The sequence below is a fragment of the Pinus tabuliformis genome, chromosome 5_1 (genome assembly GCF_031772625.1).
Source record: "Pinus tabuliformis cultivar Carrire ecotype Pingquan chromosome 5_1, CPIR1, whole genome shotgun sequence".
Classification (NCBI taxonomy): domain Eukaryota; kingdom Viridiplantae; phylum Streptophyta; class Pinopsida; order Pinales; family Pinaceae; genus Pinus; species Pinus tabuliformis.
Window position 1 is genome coordinate 470,930,644 of NC_142305.1, and position 19,198 is coordinate 470,949,841.

A 19,198-nucleotide genomic window follows, 5' to 3' on the forward strand; every position below is an offset into this window, starting at 1 on the left:
CTGGTATTACGATAATTTCGAGATAAAAAATCGGCCCCACAAAGGAAAACAATAAAACAAGAGGGGAATATTTAAATGTAAAGAAAAGAAACTATTTTATGTTAATCATATTTTTTACTTATCTCCTTATAGGCTTACACAAATTTAAATTTTGCGCACTCATTTGATGCATAATTAGATTTTATATTCGATGAGTACCCACTCTACATACTTTCAATTAAATCAAAATTAAGAAAAATGAATATACAAGAAAATATGTGTTCAAATATTGATAATTTTGTTTTTTTAGTGTTTTAGCCAATTCCATGAGTATGCCTCGACTAGAATATATTGTTGCATGTTAACCTCAGTGTCTCATAGAATGATGAATTTAGTAATTACGAAACCATTTAAGGTCCTTGAGATGCCACACTATGTCTCTCTTATCTTGAAATTATAGTTATTGGAAAGCTCTTAACAATATAAGACACAATTTCTTGATTGGAATAGATTTTTATGCATCTGTAAATAAAAAAATTAGAAGGCCCCATTTCCCTAATGATACCTAGGGCTTGTGTATATGTCATATTGATACTCTAGAAATGTTATAAAGAATATCAATTCCCTTCCTCTAAAAATTATTTAGGATGTTTGGATGGCTATGAATCCAAAATTATTATATGGAAAGGTCATTCTTTCCAAGGGACTATTAACTCACTTTATTTAGGGAGCTGCAAAATGTTAGATAAATATTGTTGATTGTAAGAGAGTATAGATAAGAGTTTCATTACATGAACCTTAGACATACATATGTAAAAGAGTATGTAGAGAGATATCTAGATATATTAATGGTCTCAGGCTAGACATCTAAGATTAAATCAATGTGTTATCGCCCATAATTGTTAAAAATAGCGAAAAAAAATGATAAAAATAGAATCAAAATATTCCAATTTTAATTTTTCCTTGAATTAAAATTGTGAATTAAATTCGAATTTAGTCTCACCAGCTGCTTGAAAAATAATTATTAATTGATTATGGATTAATTAGTTGGAGAAATTCAAGTTAGAAGTCTTTGTGAAGTCATGCAACAGTTATCCCTTAATTAAGGAGATAAGATTGACTTGTATTTCAGTTGTAATTAGTTACCTCCGTTTACTGAGTTAAGTCCAGCTAGATTAGTTCCAAACTGTTTGAGGAACTAATTGTGAGTTCACTTAATTAATGCATGTATGCACCCAACTAGTGTACTCTAGATAACTGAAGATTCTCTCATCATTAACTCATGCATGTCTATTATGAGAAAGACGCAGTTGAGATTAAAGACATGTACATTTTACTATCAGTTGCATGATCTTTCCTATAAAGGAAACTCATCCATGCAGAAGGAGAAGGTTCCTTGAGGATTGCGCAGTTTTACAGGGTGTGGTATCAATGTGAGTGATTAGTGTTACACTTGGTAACAACCGGATCACCCTGAGAAACTGTGCAAGGAAATAGGAGGCTTGGAGGGTAGAGGAGAAGGCTTGTGAGAATCTTTGATTCCCTGTGAGCATCTAGGAGGATTGTACTAAGAGCTGGCTAGCTGTGAGAGCTAAATCTTTGTGTAATTCGGAGATATTCCCACCTTGTATGATAATACACATAGCAGGGTTTTTAGCTGAGGTGTTACACAAAAATATCGTCACCATGATTATTTGCAGTCAGTATGGGTCTATCATCACTTGTACTGTCCTCCTAAGCAAGTCTAAGACCTCAACTCTTGAAATCAAGCTTTGGAAGTGGGAGAAAGACATTAAAAATCAATGTAACTCTGGTTCCGCACTTTCTCTCATGGTCACCTGCAGTCCCGCACCTTCTGTGTACAAAAGCTATGTACCTACCCGCTCTGTTCCTAACGGTGTAGGTGCGGACCCCTGTGAAAGTCAAAAGGCGCAATTTTTATCTTAAAAAACTCACTTTGGGTTAATTATAGAGTTTTCTAGAAGGAATTTTGACGTGGATTATTCGCTCTAAGGTGGTTCATGCATCCCAAAAGAGAAGGAGCTAATCCCTTGACTGAAGGAGCTATCCCTTTGAAGGAGGGCTTTATCCCTTTGAAGGAGGACCTAGTAACTACCCTCCATTGCACTATAAATAGAGGCATTGGGGTGAGGACTAGAGAGGTTAGAAGCTGAACATTTTGAGGGTAAATGCTGGTGAAATTGAGAATCTTTGGTTGAGCTTGAGAGGAGAGATCACATACCTCTTGGTTCCATTGGAGAGTGAGTGAAAGTTGTCAAAGTAGAGGAGACATCTTGTTGGACCCTGGGAGGAGCTTGTACAACGTCAAGGCAAAGGTTGTAAGGTTCTTCTTTTGAGTTAATACAATCAAACTCATTTTTCTCAACAAGTATCTTATGTTATTTGTTTCATGGACTCCTTGACTTTCATGTTAAATATGTTTCATGCAATTAGTTTTTCAGGTGCTATTTAATGTGTTTGCCTTGTTTGTGTTTACAGATTCACGAAAAGGAGCTCATTTGGATCAAAGGAGCGAGGGCATCCACAAGCTTGCATTGGACCAAAGGTAGGCCCCAAAAACCTTTGTTTTCTATTGTTTATTGAAGCATATTTAGAGAAAGACAGTATCTGGTTGGTCTGCTTGTCGTTATGTCTTCTTTAGATTCTAGGAAGGTCCATCTTGTCCACAAGATCAACTCATTTCGCGACAAAATGGCGACTCTGCTGGGGACTTCATTGTTTTCTTTGTCTATACTTTGACCTGAGAAACTGTTTCCTGTTTCTGTTTTTGACTTGATGATTGTGGGATTGGGTGAATTTAGTTAATTTTGAGTTAGTTTTTATTTTTCATAGTTTTGGGAGAGGTACGCACCCTCTGCGTTAGGCACAGTGCGTACCTGTACGAATTTTTCCTTTGTGCACAGAGCGTAGACGCACCTGTGTAAACGGGTTGCCTGCGTACCCTGTCAAAAATTTGAAAAATTTTAAATTTTCCTCTTTTTATCAGTTTAGAAATTGTTGATAGGTTTTAGCCATTGCCCAGACCTGCTTGTTCCCTGTCAAAAACTTTCCTTGGTTTGATTTCATTAGCATTAGGGTTTTAGGTGGAATTCCTAGGAATTTTGCTTGTTGGGTTTGTTTTTCGTTTTTGGTTGTGTAGTGGCTCTGAGCTTAGAAGCCCTAGGGACCTCAGATTACCTTGGTGTTGACTGGTCTTCTTGTGAGTCTGACGATTTATGAAATCTCCCCTTGTTGAGGAATTCGCTTTGAGTTTTCTCATTTCAAAATTTCGAAAAGCTTGTAGTTGAAAGTTTGGAATTTTCATTTTTACAAAAAGAAAACGAAAGATTGGTTGTTTTTTGACTAATTGTGATTCTGCATAAATTAGTCCTTATCTCACATTTAGCTAAGTAAAACATCCTCAAAAAGTCACTTTGTAAGCTTCGACTTCAACTAGGTTTTTTATAGTTTGTAGATCTCAAAGTTAGTCATTTTCATAGTTTTTAATGTTTTATGAAAAATAGTTTTGAGTGTTTTTGCAAAATATAAAAAAAAATCTCTTTTGGAAAAGTTTGTTTTTGTAGTGATTGAGTGATTTGAAAAGAAAAGGGAAATTTGTGTGAAATAGCTAGTTGTCTCATTTTTGAGTGCTTTGGAAAGGGAAAAGCTCTTCTTTTAATTTGTTTAATTGAGAAAGATTTGTTTTTACAAAGTACTTGCATTCTCAAACTCTTTCTTAGTTTAGAAGTTCATCGAAGAGAAAAGATTGTTTAAATCATCTTAGGTGCATCTTTTTAGTGATTTCGAGTCGAGTCTTTACACCACGAGTTTCATCTCCACCACCTCTTCACTTAAACAACAACCACTAAAATTAACGCTTAAAGTAAAATTCACTTAATAACATTTTATTTCTAGGGCTCTGATACACCAACTTAGCTTAGGCTAGTGTCTTGGAGTAGGAGAGTAATTAACTCTCCAAGACAGTAAAAACAAACAAGTAGCTGTATCTTGTGGTAGGAAGAAATCCGATAGTTGCATTTATGCTCTGGGAAAGATCCTCTTAAAGGAGAAGCACGAGATCGTGTCCGAACCAGTGAGGGAATCAATCCTTCCTCATTGGGAACGACGCCAGATATTCACGTATTAAAAATGGTAAACCTCGGATTAACCATTGTCGAGGAGCCTGGGGTCATTTATTGGTAAACCTTGGATTATGTCAAGGAGCCTTCAAGGGGATTGAGCTTGCTACTCTGCCCTTGCGTGCATATCGGATCGTAGAATATTTCCCCAGGTGTATTTGTCTCAGCTTGTAGCCTTAGTGACCATATTCTTTAGGATTCTTCCTAAGGTGACAGTGGTGGGAAGATCCCACTGTACCTGGAGCAGACGTCGGCTAGACTCACTTGGATTTTCTGGGGGGTTCACTTCACTCGAGATGGTTAAGTGGAGGAACTTGATCGAGTCTATCCATTAAGCAGGTTGCCGGGGTAACTGTTCCAACCGCCATTTCTGTACTGAATTCTACGACGTTGGATTTCATCACCAACTAATGTTTTCAGTCCGGAAAGTTACTGTTTGTGTGTGTTTGATCTCTAGATTCTTTAGGCGTGTGATTCAAATTTGTTTGGTTCTTTAGAGGCTTTAGGTATTTTTCATTGAGATTTTACTTTGTTTGCGTGTGAAGTAGTTAAAAGTTTTTAACTGTGGCTGAATTACCGAGACAGTCCCGTAGACTTCGGGGCGAGTCTCCTGAGTTAGTAACCGTGGCTGATTTATTGAGGAAGTCCCGTAGACTTCGGGGCCAACCTCCTGAAGAAGTCCTGAGCCAGCTTGAAGGCTTGAAAGTCCTCATAACTCCTAGTGGCAGTAAAGTTGGGTCACCTAAAGAAGGAGAGTCTTCATTGGTTGTACATCCTGATTACCAGACTATAGTAACAGGCTATAATCCTGAGTCTATTTCAGTTTCCGAACTTGCTAGTAGCTTTTCATCTGCCAGTGATATAGGTGAAGAACCTGAGATATCTGAACCTGTTACTCCAACATCGGGGTTTGTCTCTCCAACTTTTAGTCGTCCTAAGTCACCTAGGGTAGAAAGAGTAATCACCGAAAATCTTCCTTCTGGTTTGATAGCTAGTGAAGGACTTGCTCCGGAAGAAGAAGTAGGCATCCCTATCCCTGAAAATCAACCTGTTATTGATCTAAGGGAGCGTGAATCCATTTTTTACAGTCCACCAAGGAGCACTACTTGGTATCTTTCCTTAACTAATTATTTGGAAAACCCAGGGTTAAGTTTTTCTCCACCTCCTGCTCTTTATCATCCTAGAGGTCTTTATACTCCTGTAAATAAGTTTGGTCAGTCATCCATGTTTACTCAATCGCCTGAATCCTTTTTGTACGGCGGTCCTTCTGTTCCCTCTGGGTATCAGTCACTTTTTGGTACTTTTGCGGGAGCATCTCCTCAACCCATTGACCATTGGTTATTAACTGGAAACAATGGTAATAAATCGTTGAGCGTAGAAGACATTCTTATGATGTCAGGTTCTATTCCCAATTCTCAACCTCAAGGTGGCCAGTTATCGCCTGGGGGGCAGCCTCAATTAAGGCCTGGGGGGCAAACTCAAGGTACGCAATTTGCATCTGGGGGGCAACCTCAAGGACAGTACGTGCCTATGGTACAGTACGTTCCTCAAGCTCAACCCCAGCCTCAATATGTACCCCAAGGTCAACCTCAGTATCAATTTATACCTCAAGGTCAACCCCAGTATCAGTATGTGCCTCAAGGGTATCAACCCCAAGGCCAGTACTCGAACCAAGGTTTCCAACCACCCCAAGGTCAATCTTATGTTCAAGGAATGGGAAATGTACCTTTCAATTATCAATCCTACCCTCAACCTGGTTATGGTCCCCCATATCCTCAACCTGTAATGGGTCCGTACCCCGGAATGAACTTAGTGTGGGATCCATCGCAAGCTCAACAGGTGTTGCAGCCAAGTGTACAGTTGTCATCTCAAATTGGACAACCCTTAATTTCTGGTTCACGCCAGCAACCAGTCCATTCTAACATTTAAACTTCTGTACCTTCGGTAGTTTCTCAGTCTGGGCCTACTGCGCCTCGTACTCCATCTCAAACGACTAATGCAACTACCGCAACATCTGTTCAATCTACCCCACCTACTTCTGGAGTATCGACAACTCCGGTTTCTACTGTTCCTGTATCTACTCCTCAGGCTTCTTTGCCACCTTCTGGATCTACGATTCAAACTATTGTTCAGATGCCTGCAGGACAACCTGGTTTAAGTACGGTTGTCACAAGTCAACCACAGTTCACTTATCAACCATACCAGGGACAGTACCAATTCGGTCTTGATGTTCAGCAGCCAGTCTATCAGTATCAACCGTACCCTGGGTACACTTATCAACAACCTCAACAACCCCAGTACGGTCCGATTAATCGTTGTTTTCCGGGAGGATACAATATCCCGAACGCAATTCCTATTCCAAGTTATCTTGGATATCCTCCTCCTCGGGCTGGTCTCGTGGCCCAGAGTTTTAGGGATCCTAATCGGCACTTATCGTTTATCGCAACTTTGGACTTGCTTGATTTGTCGCGCCTAACGAATGATCTAATTAATTATCTTCCGTTTTGGCCGCCAATGCCGAATAAGTTGCCCAGTGACATTCCCAAGTTCGAAGGTAAATCAGGAGAGGACCCGTCGAATCATGTGATGACTTACCACCTCTGGTGTGCGTCTAACTCCATTTCAGATGATTCGATCCATCTTAGACTTTTCCAGCGCACTCTGATTGGTCTCGCGACCAAGTGGTACATTGAGTTACCGCGAGGCACTTTTTATAATTTCAGTCAATTAGCTACCTCGTTTTTAACACACTTTCAGTTACCAGTCAGATATGACAATGGCACGGAACTACTAACTTCGTTAAAGCAATCGACGTCCACTTATATTTCCGATCATATTCATGAATGGAGACGTCGACGATGTTTAGTGAAGGTATTTATTCCGGATCAGATTTTGGGTGAGTGGTTTGTAAAATCTTTGTTGCCAAAGATCACTGAAGATGTTACTAAAGCCGGAGTTGTTACTGAGGAGCAAGTGATTGCTCAAGCACAGTACCTTGACTTGGTCTATACTCAGTCAGGTACGTTACACGAAAAGATCCTCGATCTTCCCAAGTCAAATCAAATCGTTGCAGCTCCTTCGGGATCTCCTGCCGCTGACGGTATGATTGGTACGGTTAATGCTAAAAGTAAAAAGAAGTCTTCCAAGAATTATTCTCCTATCATAACCTTGCCTGATTCCCCAACAGGAGATTCTTCTGCAAAAATTTCCGCCGATATTCACGTTGTAGAGTCATCTACAGCTAAATCAAAAAATGGTGGAAAGAAGAAAGGAAAGAAGAAGAATAAAACAGACAAAGATTCAAAGGAGAAACCTGAAAAAGCGGAATCCAAAGATGAAAAATGCAAACCTCGTTATCCGTGTCTCATTTGTGACGAAGAACATTTTACAAGAGACTGCCCTCATCGTGCAGAGGTTGCGAAGATCGTCAAAGGTTCCCAAACTCCTGTTGTCTTGAAGGATCCATTTCCAAGTCAAGACAGTAAGATGATAGGTTCATCCTCGAGTGCCAATGAAGAACCCATATTGATGATGTCCCATGTAAGGATTGCGACTCAATCGCAAGATTATGGTAGTAAGAGTCCTGTTGATGGCAAAGAAGCAGAATCTTCTCATTCTAATCCATCAACCTCAGCTCCCGGTTCCGATCCACTACAGATCGAGAAACCTAACCCGGACTTAGTAATCAAACCGCCCGCCAAGGGTATACTTCGAAAGTCTGCTTTCAATCCACATGCGAGAGTGGCCCAGAATTATAACAATGTTGAGGATTTAGCTATTTCACCCTCAGCAATGTCGGCTTTGGAAGTGCTGCAATCATGCCCAGCACAACGTAAATTACTTTTGTCGGCTATAGGAGCTGTTGACGTTCAGGACCCGAACCTAATAATTTTCGATCTAGAAAATAGTACACTGCGTCTCCCTCATCAAAGGGCTTTCTAGATCCCAGTGATAGTAAAAAACAGGCCTATTCATCGGACTGTAATTGATGAAGGAGCCTCAACGTGTATTATGTCAATACAGTGTTGGAGATCGCTTGGTTCTCCTTCACTAAATCAATCCCCGACAATTCTTAAGGCCTTTGATGGCCGTGGGTTTCATCCTTTTGGAATTCTACAGGATTTGCCTATAGGGGTTGAAGGAAAAATCGTTAATCTAGATGTGGAGGTGGTTGATGCCCCTCTAGATTACAACCTTCTCTTGGGTCGAAGTTGGTCTTACGCTATGACAACTGTCGTATCATCGGTCTTTCGAGCAATAAAGTTTCCACATAATGGAAAGATCGTAACAATAGACCAGCTGGCTTACTTTTCATCTGACCCAGCCTCTTCAGAGAGTATTCATCATGTTGGTAAAATGACTATCCCATATAAGGATGTTGGAGTAGGATTAGTTAAAGATGCCAGTTTACTGGGAACTTTTCCTTTTCCTCCAATCGACGCATCGTCTTCGTTTGCATCCATTCATATGATTACATCAGACACCATTGTTTATGATGATCCTTGGATCATTCCTTCTGAATCTGAGATAGACTCATTTGGTGATGCTATGCCTTTGAGTCCATATGAAATTGCCTATGAAGCCGTGCAGTCTTTTGCCGGCCCATCTTCAACTGAAACTGACTTAATGAATGTGGTCCGTGAGGAATCACTTTTCACATCAACCTCAGATTTAATCACGTTTCCTAAATTTGTTCATTCTAACGAGAAAATCCGCGAAATCCTATGTGTAGATGATTTACCATGGGAAGATCTCCATCACAGATCTTCGTTTTTACCTGAGGATGATTGTTTTGAAAATGATTTTTCATCAGTTTTTACGACTGAATATGTCAAGGAACCTTAGAATCCAATGAAACATCCTGATTCAAAGTTGAATCTGGGAAACATCTCCCAAACTGTTCCTATTGACATTTCTGTTAAGCCCGGAATTGTTGAGAACATTGATATAGGCGCCTCGTGTACAAATGAAAAAATTCAAATATATAAGGCCCTATTTCAAGAATTCCGCGACGTGTTTACCTGGTCCTATGAGGAAATGCCAGGAATTGATCCCGCGATTGTTGTTCATGAGATCAAGACTTACCCGGATGCTAAAACCATCCGGCAACGTTTGCGTCAGATTCACCCACGAAAAGTAGCTGCAATCAAAGCAGAATTTGAAAAACTGTTGAAAGCAGGTTTCATTTATCCGATCCCGTTAACGGATTGGGTATCGAATATTGTTCCGGTTAACAAAAAACAGGGAACAATAAGAATATGCATCGACTATAGGGACATTAATCGAGCCTGTCCAAAGGACAATTACCCTACTCCCTATATCAATCAAATCATTGATGATTGTGTCAGCAGCGAAATATTTTCCTTCATGGACGGTTTTTCCGGATACAATCAAATCAATATTCTACCTGCCAATCAACCAAAAACGGCTTTCATTTGTCCATGGGGGACATTTGTTTATTGCAAATTACCTTTTGGGCTTAAGAATGCCGGAGCAAATTTTCAAAGGGCGATGTCTTATGCGTTTCACGACATCAAGCACATTGTGCAACCTTATCTTGATGACTTGCCTGCTCATTCCTTACATCGAGCTGATCACCTTGTCCATTTACGAGCAATATTTATGAGGTGTAGGCATTGTCGAATTCGGTTGAACCCACACAAATGTGTCTTCTGTATAGAAACGGGTCGATTGCTGGGGTTTGTAGTTTCAAAAGCCGGCATTCGCATTGATCCCTCGAAGGTCGAAGCTATCATCAAATTGCCTCCTCCTTCGAGGCTTCACCAACTCCAAAGTTTGCAGGGGAAGGAAAACTTTTTACGACGATTCATTCCTAACTACGCCGAGGTTACAAAGGGTTTTACACGGTTGTTGAAATAGAACGCTCAATTCTATTGGGATGAGATAGCTCAGAAATCTTTTGATGCACTCAAACACGCGTTGACCCATGCACCGTTGTTGCATCCTCCCAACTACAACATGGATTACTTCTTGTACCTCGCCGCCTCACATTCCACCATTGGAATGGTCTTAGTTCAGGAAGATGAATTCGCAAGTGAACATGTGATATATTACCTTAGTCGAACGTTAAATCTAACTGAGCTAAAATACTCACATGTGGAGAAATTGGCATTGGCAGTCGTTCAAGCTGTCCAACGTTTTCCTCACTACATTTTACTTCATAAAACTACTGTAATTTCGGATTGCAACCCTATGATCTACATTTTGACAAAGCAATTGCTAGGGGGCAAGTACTATAAATGGATTGTTATCCTCCAGGAGTTCGACTTGGAATTTGAGAAATCTAAGTCTAAGAAATCTTTAGTTTTTGCAGAGTTAATCTATGACTTCCTGCGTGCTGACACGGAAACTATGGCAGAGGAGCCCATTGCGGACGAATCCTTGTTTCTGATTAGCACTTTAGATCCGTGGTATGGGGATATCATCGTCTATCTCCAAACCCAATCCTTTCGGCTAGAAATTTCGAGGTCGGAACGTCGGAAAATTCGATTCCAGTCCCAACAATACAGAATTATTGGAGATACTCTTTATCGCCGTGGGGCGGACTTTGTTTTTCGACGTTGCTTAACTCATGAGGAAGCTGAAAGGGTTTTAAATGACTGTCACTCTGGAGCGTGTGGCAGTCATATGTCTGGGTATGCCACAGCCCAAAAGATATTGTGCACTGGCTACTTCTGGCTGTCCTTGTTTAAAGATTGTATTACTGCCACAACTGTCAAGTGTTTGATCGAAAGATGCGCGCTCCACATGCTCCTCTCCACCCTATAATTGCCGTTGGTCCTTTTGCCAAATGGGGTATCGATTTTATTACATGTAACCCTCACTCGGCCGGGGGGCATGCGTATATCATCCTTGCAGTAGATTATTTTACTAAGTGGGCCGAGGCGATGCCTACATTTGAGGCAGACGGCAAAACAGCTGCAATTTTAATGTTCAATCACATAATTGCTAGGTTTGGTGTCCCACAAGCAATAATCACTGATCATGGGCACCATTTTCGAAACGTTATGATGATAGAACTTGTAGGCCAGCTTAGTTTACATCACGATAGCTCAACTCCTTATTATCCACAAGCTAACGGTCTGGTTGAGTCCATCAACAAATTTTTAGTTATCATGATCTGACGAATCATTGGCATTCATCAGTCGAATTGGCACAACATGCTATTTTCAGCGCTTTGGGCGTACCGAACCTCAGTGAAAACATCAACAGGGTTCACTCCTTTCCAACTAGTTTATGGTTTGGAAGCTGTGTTACCCATTGAATGCGAAATCCCGTCACTGCAAATGGGCATCGAGTTACTTCCAGCTACTTCCGAAGAGGAAAAGCGTTTATTATACTTAGCTCAATTAGATGAGAATCGACGTGATGCTGCATTGGCGATCGAGACTCACGCAAAACGTATGAAAGCTCAGTATGATCGAAATGTGACCCCTCGAAATTTTTCAGAAGGAGACCTAGTGTTATTGTATGATCAAGCTAATGATAAATTAGGCGCTGGAAAATTCATTCCTATGTGGCATGGGCCCTATATTGTCAAGCGTAAGCTAGCAAAAGGGGCCTACGAATTGGTGGACTTTGACGGGGACTGTTTAGGTAAACCCAGAAATGGTTTTTACTTGAAGAGGTATTATGCTTAAAAGAATGGGTATGGAGATCTTTAGTTAGGTTAGTTTTTCTTTCTAGCAAGTGTGTTTTAGTTTAAAAAGTGTGCTTAGCTTAGAGAGTGTTTTTTCGTCATTATTCCTGCTTATCTTGGTTTTACTCTTGATATTGCAGATGTCGATGCCTCTCCAAACATACATTGGATTTGCTGATGGTGCCTGTCGTAATACACGGAATATCTCTTCCGTAGCTTGGGTTATCTATTCACCCTCTGACGAGTTAGTTTTTATGCATGGGGTAAGCCTTGGTCAAACAACAAACAACATTGCCGAGTATAGTGCAGTGATTGAGTTATTATCTGAATCTATTTCATTTGGGATTCAGAGTTTGATAGTGAGGTTAGATTTTGAACTCGTTGTATCACAACGTAATAGAGTGTATGCCATTAGAAATCCAGTGCTACTGAGATTTTTTGTGAGAGTACATCTCTTGGAACGTGAGTTTGATTATATTGAATATCAGCATATTCCAAGATCTTTAAATACATTGGCAGATGCAATTGCTTCTCAAATGTTAAGTAGACATTTGCAATAATCATACATGTAAATTTAAAAAACATTTCATCACACATGTTTAACAAGATAAGTCGGTAATAGTGATATATATATATATATATATATATAGAGTGTGTCAAAAATAAATCATCCTCGATCATAGGTTGAAAAACACCTTATGATCGACAAAAATGATAAGTACAAAAAACAAAAATGTCATATGTGCCCACAATAAGCGATCATCCTATCATTGGTGATGATCTCTATAAGAAACCACTACCCAGGCCACCTTGCAAAGGAACCTACTAAAAGGTCCTGGGACTCCAATCACATAGCGCTGAAGTCGACGAGGAATGTCATCTATAGTGGTCTCAGGAATATCCCCTGTCAAGAGCTCAAGATGGCCCTCCAACTCAGCCAAAACCTCTGCTGATTCGTCCCGTGGGGTTGGCAAGGGTGCAACTGGTTGTTTCATCTCAAAAGGCCTGAGAGCGGCTGGTCGCTATGGACCCACAGCTGCATTTTAAATTTTCACTATCAGTTTTGAGACGATGGAAAAGTAATAAAAAAAATTAAAATAGGAAAAATGTTGAAAAGGATTTTACCTGACTCGTCCCACTGCTCTCCTGGTGGAAGAGCCATGTCTGGGTCACCATGGAAATCTATCCCAGTGTAAGGGAAGTCCTGAATGGAAAAAACTTGGTTTTCCAACCATTGGAAATACTCATGTTTGAACCGAGCAGCCTCTGTCCTCTCTTCCGGGTGACGGGCCATGACTGCGACCCATCGCATCAGTTTGGGCTCTCGAGGAAGCCCAACTCCAACAGTAAGATGCTGTGGGATCAGCATAGGAACCCTCTCCAGGCCAAAGCTCATGACCAAAGCCCCATAACCAAAGGTCTTTAGTCATCCGCTCTTGGCCCTGGTCAGTTGGCCTTTCACATTGATCAGCACAGCATTGCACCAGTTGAAGATGGTGCCTTGAAAGCAATCAACTGCCATACACATCTGGGATCCGGTGGCAACATGTAATGCGGTAGCTCCACAAAGTCTGGTGACAGTAAACGCGATCACCATGAGCTCAGGACGAGATATGGTTTTTATGTCTATCCCTTTGTCTTTAGCCTGGCTGTTGCAGTACTCTAGCTGGAGGCTATCGACAGACTGGCCACCTGGCCTAGTCCCATATAGAGTCAAGTCCTCACCTCTCTTAGGCAAACCAATCAAGAAATAAATGTCCTCCGGCTCGATTTCGAGCCGGTTCCCGCCAATGAAGAAACACTAGTCCTGTATGCTCCACCTGTCAACCAGCCACTGTAAGAAATCTACCTGAGCCCTCATGCCAGGAATGGTCCAGAACTTGTACAGTCCACACGCCCTCAAAGCATCAAGTGAAGGCTGATGATTCCATGTGGCGGTATCCACATCCTCATGCTCCCGTTCGCGCCAATCTAGCATGATATATTCTCTGCATCAAGAATAAAGATTAATTTGATTGCTAGAAAACTTTTTGATTGGTCCATTTTTGAGAAATTTTGGGTTCAAAACCCTTGCGGCGGGGTACGCACCCTCCACGTTAGACACAGTGCGTGGGTACGCACTTTGTCTACAGAGAAGGTGTGGACACCGAGCTTTTTCCCAATGGATAAAAAGTCGGGGTCCGCGGGTCCGCAATGGTAAACCTACGGACCCCCGCGTGTGGGTTTTCCACCTAAAAACCCTCCCAAAAAAATGAAATGAGGGACTAAATCAAAAAACTAAACGGTTGAAAATGAAGAGTAAGATGATGTGGATTACCTGGAGAAGACGATGCTCGATTCCGACGGTTGGATTTTCCACAATCTTCACGGGAAAGTTTTCTAAGCAAAAACACTATTTTCTCACCCAAACTCGAACGGTAAAAATGAATTGTCAAAACCCCTCTTTACAAGTTTTTTGAGTAAATGAATAGCAAATTTGTTTAGGTTTCACTTTAAAAAGGTATTTTACGACATTTTTATCCATTTCAAACAAGTATGAGTAATGTTTGTGTCTTTGTGCAGAATACAAGATTGTTCAGGCGAAATCTATCATTTTCAACGAAAAACCAAGTAGAGTCATCTTTAAGCCCTTTTCTGACTCCTAAAACATGAAAAGATTGCCGAGCGCTTCTTTTACACTCGTTAAAATGGAATTAAAAGACGGTCCACTTACAGCTCTTTTCCGACCGTAAAAAACATGAAAATATTGCCGAATTTTTGTCATTTCAAATTCGATATTGGTTATAAAATGACGTGTCATTGATCGCTTTTTTACTTTTTTTGGGTCAGTGACACTAATAACGAAAAGTACTCCTTGGTCGTAAAAGATCAAGCGGTTCTCTCAAGTATTATTTTATACTTTTTCGGGCTTGGGAGACACAAATTTACGAAAAAGGTCAACCTTGGAGTCTTCTTAAGTTTTTTCAGACTCTCTAAAATTGAAAAACACCGAGTTTCTCCTATACTGGACTTGTTAAAATTTCACAGTAAAGGACCTGTTCAATTACAAACAGGAACGAACCACTCCTTCTTAGGGTTCGAATCTAAACTAAGTTGGACTCATCCGAAGGATGAGCTTATAATCAAGCAAATGTTATCCTCCTCAAGCTTGTCAAAAATAAAGAGGTACTTGCCAGAAATGGTGGGGGAAAACAGAGGAAAATGAGTCTGTTTGTCATACTTTGTAACCACTTTTGAACACGACACTTTTATTCACCTGGCTTGGGAAATCCTTTGCCTAACAGTTGATCAAACCACTTTGAAAGTCTTCAGACGGTTTTTGGGTATTAACTTTGGGTCAATTGCCACCAAACCATCTGTCATGTCGTTATGTGTTCAAGAGGTCACTGCCAATAAGCCATTCATTTGCAAAATATCTGTCATCCATCTTGACCATCCCTGAGTCAGTCCTTGCAACTAAATTTCTTCAACTTGATCTATGATTTCGTGTTGTGTGCTTGCCTGCGACAGATCGCTTTCTATCGACATCAGCACATTATCTAGAAAGATGATCTAGGAATCGTCAGTACCTTGGGATCTGCATGCCTCAAAGGTAGGTGTCTCGCCTTTGACGATAGTTTACATCATTGACTTTCGATCAAAGGATTTTGTGATATGTTCGACATCAACACATCTATTCACATCTCATGGATTGTACTGGGTACTTTGAGAGCCATTGACATCACTGGTGGTTTCTCTCACACTTGTTAACAGTTTACATCATTGACTGATAATCAAGTGGTTTCTACCATGCTTGACATCAACACATTTATTCGCATGGATAGAATCGTACTATTTCGGGATATAGAAATGAAGACCCTGGATCTAGTTTCCACCATCCAAGCTGCGAGGAATTTTGTATTCATTATGTTGTGGACTATTCATAAACAGATGGCTGCGTCCATACTGTGTTCACACGAGTCTATACTTATGATGTTTTACAAGATCATTCCTGTATCAGACAGTAGATAGGTTTTCTAGTTAGTTTTGATCTGAGTATGGGAATGCCTACCTCAGTAATGATATGATCTCATATATATATCTTGCATTGAATGTTTTTACAGGTTCCGACCGGGCTCTCCACAAGATAATCCTCGAAATGATAAAGTACTTCACTCTTCCTATATGATAAATGAAATCCTCATCTACTATAGACTTCGCACTTTAGGGGGCAATCTGTTACACAAAATATCGTCACCATGATTATTTGCAGTCAGTATGGGTCTATCATCACTTTTACTGTCCTCCTAAGCAAGTCTAAGACCTCAGCTCTTCAAATCAAGCTTTGGAAGTGGGAGAAAGACATTAAAAATCAATGTAACTCTGGTTCTGCACTTTCTCTCATGGTCACCTGTGGTCCCGCACCTTCTGTGTACAAAAGCAGCGTACCTACCCGCTCTATTCCTAACGGTGTAGGTGCGGACCCCTGTGAAAGTCAAAAGGCGCAATTTTTATCTTAAAAAACTCACTTTGGGTTAATTCTAGAGTTTTCTAGAAGGAATTTTGACGTGGATTGTTCGCTCTGAAGTGGTTCATGCATCCCAAAAGAGAAGGAGCTAATACCTTGATTAAAGGAGCTATCCCTTTGAAGGAGGGCTTTATCCCTTTGAAGAATGACCTAGTAACTTCCCTCCATTGCACTATAAATACAGGCATTGGGGTGAGGACTAGAGAGGTTAGAAGCTGAACATTTTGAGGGTAAATGCTGGTGAAATTAAGACTCTTTGGTTGAGCTTGAGAGGAGAGATCACATACCTCTTGGTTCCATTGGAGAGTGAGTGAAACTTGTCAAAGTAGAGGAGACATCTTGTTGGACCCTGGGAGGAGCTTGTACAACGTCAAGGCAAAGATTGTAAGGTTCTTCTTCTTTTGAATTAATACAATCAAACTCATTTTTCTCAACAAGTATCTTATGTTATTTGTTTCATGGACTCCTTGACTTTCATGTTAAATATGTTTCATGCAATTGGGTTTTCAGGTGCTATTTAATGTGTTTGCCTTGTCTGTGTTTGCATATTCGTGAGAAGGAGCTCATTTGGATCAAAGGAGCGAGGGAATCCACAAGCTTGCATTGGACCAAAGGTAGGCCCCAAAAACCTTTGTTTGCTATTGTTTATTGAAGCATATTTAGAGAAAGATAGTGTCTGGTTGGTCTGCTTGTCGTTAGGTCTTCTTTAGATTCTAGGAAGGTCCATCTTGTCCGCAAGATCGACTCATTCTGCGCGACATGAGGCTTTCCCCTGAGTATTCTTCTGTGTTTCATGTGCATTGATTCTTCTTCTGTTTATATGTGTTCAGCTTGATCTAGCTCAAATCTATTAAGCTTCCACAAGTTTGATTATAGAAGTATATTAAAGTATTTTTCTTTAGTTGTATGGCATTGTCAGGTTAATCTACAGTGAGAATTTCTACATGGTATCAGAGTGAAGGTTAAAAGAGTTGTAAACAATATACTGATAATAGAATTCGAGGTTTGAAGTTTAGGGTTACAAGTAAAAATCGAATTCATCTCATCCTTCAGGTTGGTCAATGGCGCTCTATGGCTTGAGACTCGAGTATGCCTTGGATGGCAGCTCGAATTATATAACATGGAAAGATCACATGGAGTCTGTATTAGAAGACAACGACTTGAAGGATTTCATTTATTGATAAATCCCAAAGCCAGCTTCAACTAATGTGCAAGAGTTGGTTGAGTGGAAGAAGTGTGTGGTGAGGGCGAGACAGATCACCCTTGATGGAGTTTGAGACCATATTATCTCGACTGTACATGGGAAGGATACTCCATATTCAATGTGGAAGACATTGACGGACCTCTACCAGAACAATAGCGACCAAAGGAAATTGGCAGTCAAGGATAAGCTTCGAAGAATCAAGATGGAGAACGACAATACTATTTCCACATATCTGAACAAGCTCACCACCTGTAGAGATGAGCTTGGAAGTGTGGGAATAACTACTGCTGATGAAGATTTGGTGAACCTCGCTCTCCTCAGCCTTCTAAAGAGCTGGAATAGCTACCAAGACTTTGTGAATGGAAGTGAGAAATTGCCGAATTGGGAACGACTATGGTCAGATCTCATGTAGGAGGAGATCAGGCGGAGCACACGAGATGGTTCTCCATCCAAGGATGATGAAGAAAATCTGGACTTAGCAAGTAAGTCAAGGAAAGGGAATGAGAAGGATTCTCATTCCAAATCGAATTCTTCTCATGGAGGGAAGAAGGTTGACAAGTGTAAAGTGAGATGCTTTAATTGTCACGACATGGGTCATTATGTGACTAATTGCCCATCAAATAAGTCCAAGAAGGGATCCTCAGAAGGATCGGAAGCTGAGGCATTGGCCTCTCAGTTCGAAATGGATTTTACTCTCATCGCATGAACAATGTCATCGTTGATGGGTTCTGGTTGGTTTCTTGACAATGGAACCTCATTCAACATGATCGATGATAAAAGTTTATTGAGTATCGTGGAGGAGAAAGACCTCAAGATGTGCATAGAGATGGGTGACGATGAAAGGTATAGTGTTTCAGGAGTGGGCATGGTTGCTTTTCAGAGGGAGCATCCAGCTCTTATCAGCTTGATAGATTTGAAGTATGTGCCTGGACAGAAGAAGAATTTGGTATCGATCGCAATGTTGGAGGACAAAGGCTATGATGTTGTTTTTACTAGGGTAAAGGTTTTCCTTAGACACATCACCACGGGATAGGTGAAACAGATCGGTTCACAAGTTAAGAACCTATATGTGCTTGATTTTCAATATGCATGCAAAGCCTTGAGGTGAAAGGAAAATGTTAGAGACTTGGTGGTTGAGAGGGAGAATAAATTACCTCTCAACATGCAGTCCCAAAAGAAGTCTCAGGCAATTGTGGAGGATCCACAATTGGAGACGTTAAGAGGAGATCGAGTGGAGGCATCCACTCATTCAGAGACCTCCAATAGGGGGACATTTCGAGCCAAATCACTAGAGGGAGCACATGTAGCCATACCTCCAGGTGTGAGGTGGGGTGACATGAAGTGATAGTCCCAAGAAGGCCGAAATTGGGTAGGGTCCATTGAGAGGTTTTATCTCATGGATCATACCTTGCTACCAGAGCCCAAAGTACATAATAGCAGGAGGAATCAATAGCGTTGATGTAGTCAAAGATCAATGTGACAGAGGCTAGAGAAGTCAGATACTGAAGAGCACAAAGAAGAACTGACAACAATGTAGAAAGGCAGAGCCAGCAGAAGCACAAAGTTTTTTTTAGTTAACAGAGGCAATAACAGTTAGAGAATTTGATGACATATGCATCACACTGATTCAGGTTGGATTTTTTTTTGTTTTTGGTGTTGTTGGAGCCATAACACTAGAGAGAAGTGTTGCATGCAGAACATTCCAAAGG